We start from the raw sequence: 6,850 nt of genomic DNA, 5'->3' as shown, positions 1-6,850 counted from the left end.
AAGGCCATCTTCCCTGATTGCCTTTCATCCCTAGTAGAAATAATGGAATGAGGGGTGGCGATGGGATCAGGATGCTTGGGTCTCATGTTGAGATGACTTTTGCCAGAAGCCTAGGTAGCAGGTAAACTCAGAATAGAGGAGTTGAGAACAAAAGAGGCCAAAGAAGTGGGGGAGACCAGTTGTAAGCCTGCTGCAGAGTGGGAGCATTGGAGAAAATGAACTGTTTGAGATGTCCCCTATGTCCACGTCTCTCAGGGGACAGAAGAAAGGCAGGCCAAGACCAAACTTCTCTAGAGTGGCTCTTAGGAGAACCCCTTACTTTGAACTTAAACAGAAGCAGAGGGATTTCCTCTGAGGTGTGTGTGTGTTGTGTACAACACACACATTTATTAAACCCCTACTATGTTCTAGGACCAACGTTGTCACATTTCAACCTCACAACAACCTTGTGAGGTAGATGTCACCTCCATTTCCCAGATGAATCTTGGAAAGTGTAGGCGACAAGCCCAAAGTCACAGTTAGGGTTGGAGGCTGTACTGTAAGCACTCAAGGCCTGGCAGATTCACTCGGGATTTGGGCAGATGGAAGAACACTCACAGAGCCGTAGTTATCTCTGACATGCCTTTATTGCAGGGAGGAATACGCAGGCTTTAATGGTGGTGGTGGCGGCAGCAAGTCCCCTCCACCTTATACATCAAGGCTAACAAAGCCAGCATCTATCCAACTATGACCTATGGGCTAACCTTTGTGCTTGTGTAGCACAAGTCATGCTTATATAATGATACATGGGTACTGCGCATGTGGGATAACATAGCTGGGCCACTGGGCACTGGATGTCCAGCAAGGGAGCCTGAGTAACTCCATTTCCCCTACATTCCATCCCTTGAGGGTCACTCGCCGCACAATCTATGCATTAGTTGTCTTCCGCGAAGGTCCCTTGGCGAGAAGGATGGACCCTTGCATCCATGATCCACAGCAACAATAGAGACTGCAACAGCAGGCCTCTAATACACAAGCAGATCCTCCCAGAATGGCTGCTACCAAGCGCCACTTGGAGGTCAGTGATCCCCACCATTCCTGTAGGGGGTCTCCAGTCAGGCGTTCAATAGCTGTTGTCTCTTTTCCCAAGGCCATTAGAGCCTGGCTGATATGGTGAGCATCTGGAACATAAACACAGCAATCTGATCCTAGAAGAGCTCACACTCTGCCCTTTGAGGCTGTCAAAATACGAAGTGCCATAAGATTTTGTAAAACTAGCTTTCGTAATTGCTACACCTCATCTTTAAGAAGGCCCAGGGCTTTATGGGTCTCAATGAATGCCCTGGCCATGTGCACTGCTAAAGCAGTGACCTCTGCTTTTGTCACTACGGTGGCCCCTTGGGGGAAAAAGGTGCTAAGGGATAATACCACCAAGGGTACACCATACTCTGTGGCGTGCCTTAAATACTCTTCAATTACTTGGGCGGGTTTGTAAGGTAGGCATTACCTACGCAGGGAGAAATGGCCACCCCCATGTACATCGTCCAGTCCAACTGTGGAGAAGATATGGCCGCCATTCTGCCCACAGACCCAAAGGCTCCTGTAAGGGACAGGCTAGGCCAAGCTGCCATTCCTCTTTCCCTATTTCTCCTTCTGCGTCATTTGGGTAACATTAATGCACAGGCCAGGCGGGGTCCATTCAACATGGGCCCTTCTGTCTAAACTCAGTGCAGAGGGGGATGGGTGCAACAAGTTCTACCATATCCGCTGTCAACCTACCGAGACCATCCCATATTGAATATCCCATCTAGAGCTGAGAGCATTTACACGCTCTCTTACCCCAGCAAATACCTTTCTTTTTGGTTAAGTTCCACTGTGGGTTAGTGTCATTTCACAACCTTAACCAAGTCCAATTAGCCTCAGTGGCTGATTTACTTTTCCATGGGAGCCCATTTGAGGCGCTAACAGGTAATTCAGTACAGATCCAGCAAGCTGACTGGTTAGCAATTGTCACGTAAGTGTGCGCCCAATCAACTAGGGTGTTAGTCCCAACAAACCCTGTCATCTGAATCCAGGTTTCAGCAAAATATCCTTCATCTGGACTTGGACCTGGATAAGTGCAGTGGCGTGACGGACAATGCTTCTACTGGGGCTAGGCCACCTTGTCTGCTGCGTTCATTAAGTGCTCACAGGACATCCCATAACCTTCTGGTTCATCCTGCCAAAGTTGGCATTATCGCACTAGTCTGCAGTCCTTGCTTCAATGGGCCGTTATTCAGCTTCATAATACCTGTGGCCTTTGGATTATAAGGGACGTGAAACTTCTATTCAGTGTTCATGTCTCACACTCATCTTTGCACTTGGGCTCCAGTAAAATGAGTTCCCTGGTCACTTTAAATCACCAGAGGGCGTCCATACGCTGCGCAGAGGCGTGCTAGCACATGCAACACAGCCCTCTGATCTGGGTGTTGAGCTGGATAGGCCACTCACAGGCCTGTGGCAGTACCTACACAAGTGATGGCGTAACAGTAGCCTTAAGAGTGGGGCAGGCAGCGGGCCAATAACGTCCACTTGCCAGCGAGTTTAGCACTGTGTACCTCTGCCAAGGTCACTGGCAGGACTGAGGCGTGCACAACCGCCTACATTGTCTTTTGCCCTGTGTGTAGCAGGTGTCAGTGCAGCCATTGCGCCACATGGCTGTTGGGAGCCTTATCTCGCAGGGCAGTTTCTAGTCATTGGACTTTGCCAAGGTATCAGCCTCATAATCCCCCAGTGAGGCCAAATGTGCATGTCCAGTAACGTGGAACACAGTCACCTGCTTCTGGTCCCAACTCCCATAGGTCCTGCCACAAGGCCTGGCCCCACAAGGGCCTATGCACGTCCCATTTATTCAAATGCCAGGTAGAGATCCATAGAGTCAGTCCTCTATAGACTGTCCAACTGTCAGTACAGGCAGCAATGGGTGATGGTTCATTGGCTACAGCCAACCATATTGCACATAGTTCTGGCCACTGGCTACTGTGGCCGGTCCCGGTATCATACCAAATAGTATCAGACACAGGCTGGAAGCCAATCGTTGTCCAAGTCGGAGGCTGCCCTTGCCTTCAACTATCTGTATATCCTGCATCTGCTGGCACGGGGTCCCTACCTTCTTGGTAGGAACTAACCTCTGGTTCTGTCTCCAAAGGGGGCTCAGCGGAGAACATACTATCCACGTAAGTCACCAGTTTCAGGACCTCCTGGAGCTCCGCGCGTAAAGGGCTAGTGGAGAACATACTCCGCTGCTGTAAGTTTGCCCCCCCCCAACCATTTTGCCAGTGTAGGTGTTTGTGTTGCCCCACCTCGGGGCCTCGAGGTCCTCTCTTACCGAACCCACTATGGGGGGTGGTCTGTACCGTCACCAGCTTCAAGCCAGTTATACTCTCAGTCACCAGTAATGCCGCATATATGGCAGCCAGCTGTTTCTCCATGAGAGAAAACCGGCTTTCTGCTCCCTTCTGTAGTTGGGACCAAAACCCTATGGACTGTTGCAAATGCTCTGAATGCTGCCACAGACCCCAACCAAATCCTGAAGGAGTGACATCATGTCCAATTCACAGGGCCAGGCGGGATCAAAAACATGTAAGGCTTGAGCCACCTTAATTGTTCTCTTGGCATCAGGAAAGGCCCGTCCTGCCTCTGGGGTCCAATCCCGTGTGGCTCCCTTGCGTACCAGGGCATACAAAGGCCGTATCAACTGGGCTAAGTGGGAGACAAAAGCTCTCCAGTACCGCAACAAACCCAGAAAGGTCCGTAACTGCTTCTCTGTAGTTGGGGTAGGACAGACCTATATCTTATCAGTAACCGCATCAGGAATAACTCTAGTCTTACCCGACCACACACCCCCCAGGAACTTGACAGACAATCCAGGCCCTTGCAATTTGTTTTCGTTTAGCGCTCAGCCACGTTTTCATGTGTGACAACAGAAGGGGCACAGCCTTCTCCAAGTCTGCAAAAGAATCACTAGTTAAAAGAACATCATCAATATAATGGTACATGGACACTGTAGGTGGCCGTTCCCACCTGGCTAGGTCGGAGGCTACCAACCATGATACAATGTAGGGCTACGTAAATATCCCCGAGGTAGGACCCTAAATGCCCACTGTCACCCTTCCTAGGTGAAGGCAAATTGATCTTGACTCTCAGGGGTGATGTCAAAGAAGAAAAAGCATTAGCCAGATTGGCCAAGAAATGGTAAGGGCCCAGCTTATGGCTTAGTCGATTCATCAATTCGGCCACCGAGGGCACTGTGGCATTTAACTTTGGGCGGTCCACAGTCATTCTCCAAGAATCACTGGGTTTAAGCACCAGCCATACAGGAGAATTAACGGACTATGGGCCAGCCATAAAATACCTACCTTTTCCAATTCTGCAATGGTGCCAATAATTTCGTCATGACCTGCTGGCAGTCTGTATTGTTTGGTACTGGTGACCCGCCGGGGAACAGGGAGCTGCACTGGAGGGTGTTTTGTGCGTCCCCGTTCTACCATCTTCACCACCCGTACTTGCAGGCGGAACTCACCAGTGGTTGTCTGTAGCCATGGGCCTTGGAGCACGTCTCTGCCCAGTATATATTCTGGTACTGGGGAAACATGAGCTTTATAGTTCCTAGGGAGCAACTGCACTATCCCAAGGGGTAGTTGTATAGCTTTCCCAGATACTTCTCCCCCCATAGCCATCTACGTATGACACCGGGCTTTGAAATTTATCTGGGTTGCCATGAGTGAGTTTTTGGCATTCAGCCCCTGTGTCCATCAAGGCCAATACCTGCTGTACATTGGTCAGGGACCAGCAGATAGCAAGCTCCACATGGGGCCTCTGGTCCCTGCCCACCCCCTGTAGAAGGGTTCCTTGGCCTTTATCCTATTTAAATGTAAATAAAGTATCCCCTCCCCTGGGTACCTCCTGGGGTAGCATATGGTCCTCAAGGGGTACTACTCAGGTCCACTGGGACTCCTTGTTGCTCTTCACAGGGGTGTTCCTTTTCATGGGGGTGAGCCTCTGATCCTCCCCGAACTGTTTTCATAACTCTAGTAAATAAGTATTAGGTTTTCCCTCTATCTTAGTTTGATCTACACCAGCCTCTACAACGTCTACCCACATCTGAGTGCATGTGGCCTTGATGGGTTTCCCAGTCTTCTTAGCTAACTTCCCCAGTTGTCAGGTGATGGCCCGTATGCCCTTTTGCTGATGATGGCTTTCTGCCTTCCCCAAACTTGCCACCACCATGGTGACTTCATTAATCCTAAGGGACCTGAAAGATGTTGAGGGGGTGTTTTGCAACACCAAATCCCTCATTCTGCTGTAAACCCCTCCTCATCAGGGCCATGTGTTTTTACATTGAACACAGCCTGTCGCACCCCTAACTCTCAGAGCACTTGCACCAGTTCCCCATAGGATTGCCATTTACTTACAGTCTCGGGCACGTCCTCCACATTGGCCCACACCATGTGCACTGCGGCCATTACCCAATCCAACAAGGAATGGTTACTCTGGCTGTTGCACTGGCTATTCTGTAGCCTTTGTCTTGAGGACGGATGCAGGGTCATTGAGGCTAATTTTTCCATTTCTTGGGGAGTACAGATAATCCCTTCCACCCCTAAGTCTCACACGAGTAATATCCAGGCTGCCAATGGCTCCCCAGGCTTTTGGCGAAATTGCTTGCCCAACTCCACCAGTTCTGCCTGAGTACATGGGTGGTACCTTGTAAACTCAGTCATCTGCAGTGGGCCAGAAATCTGTCCTTCTGGGGCCATTGGCTGCTGCTGCTGCTGCTGCTTCTGTGTTACTGGTTGGGCTCGCAGTCGTGGCTCTTCTTCTTCAGAGAAGTTTACCACTACCAACGGGGGCAACGGTTGGTTCTCCAGGGTCTGTAAATCTTCCTCTAGAGCTAAGATGCGGGCTTCCAAAGCCTCTTCCTTTCCCTGTAACTCCCAAACCTTCGCTGCCTTTCACAGCGAGGTTTTGGTTTCAACCTACAGGGCTGTGAGGAACACCCATCCCACGGTCCTGGCAGCCCTGTGGGCATTCTGCTTCTCTAGGGACTCCTCCACCTTCTGCAGGGCCTTTCCCACTTGGGCAGGGGACCCATTCACCTCGGGCCTGTCCTGGGGTGGTGCCCAAGCAGAAAGAAGTCTCGCCACCGAGTACCACGTACTCGTCGAGGGCCACCCCTCAAGTCCACCCCACTGGGGGTGCAGAGGGTTCCATACCAGTCCACGGCCAATCCTGCCAACTACACCAATTGTATTGCAAGGGCTCAAGGCCTGGCAGATTCACTTGGAATTCGGGCAGACGTTAAGAACACTTGCGGAGCCCTAGGTATCTCTGACATGCCTTTATTGCGAGGTGGAATACACAGGCTTCAGTTGCAGCGGCGGCAGCAAGTCCCTTCTGCCTTATATATCAAGGCTAACAAAGCCGGCATCTATCCAACTATGACCTATGGCCTAACCTTTGAGCTTGCATAGCGCGTCAGGCTTATATAGCGATACATGGGTACTGCGCATGCTGGATAATATAGCTGAGCCACTGGGCACCCGATGTCCGCCAGGGAACGTGAGTAACTCCACTTTCCCTGCAGAGGCCAGGTTTAGCGGCATTCAAAAACTAGTTCGCTTACTGTTCCTTAATCTACTCTAGCGTTCAATTTTGCAGCTACAAGGGGAACCCTTAAGTCTCCATGGGCTGAAGGAAGGGTTGAATCCCGCAGCTAGAACACCTCCTACAGCTCAGAACTAGAGAGCGAGAGCTTTGTTTCCGAACGGAAGGAATGGGAAGGGAAAGCCACAAAACTCCGCGAGACCCGGAAGTTGCGCGTCGCATCTCCGCG

Source organism: Camelus ferus, chromosome 16 (assembly GCF_009834535.1).
Source record: "Camelus ferus isolate YT-003-E chromosome 16, BCGSAC_Cfer_1.0, whole genome shotgun sequence".
Classification (NCBI taxonomy): Eukaryota; Metazoa; Chordata; class Mammalia; order Artiodactyla; family Camelidae; genus Camelus; species Camelus ferus.
This window is presented reverse-complemented; position numbering follows the sequence as displayed.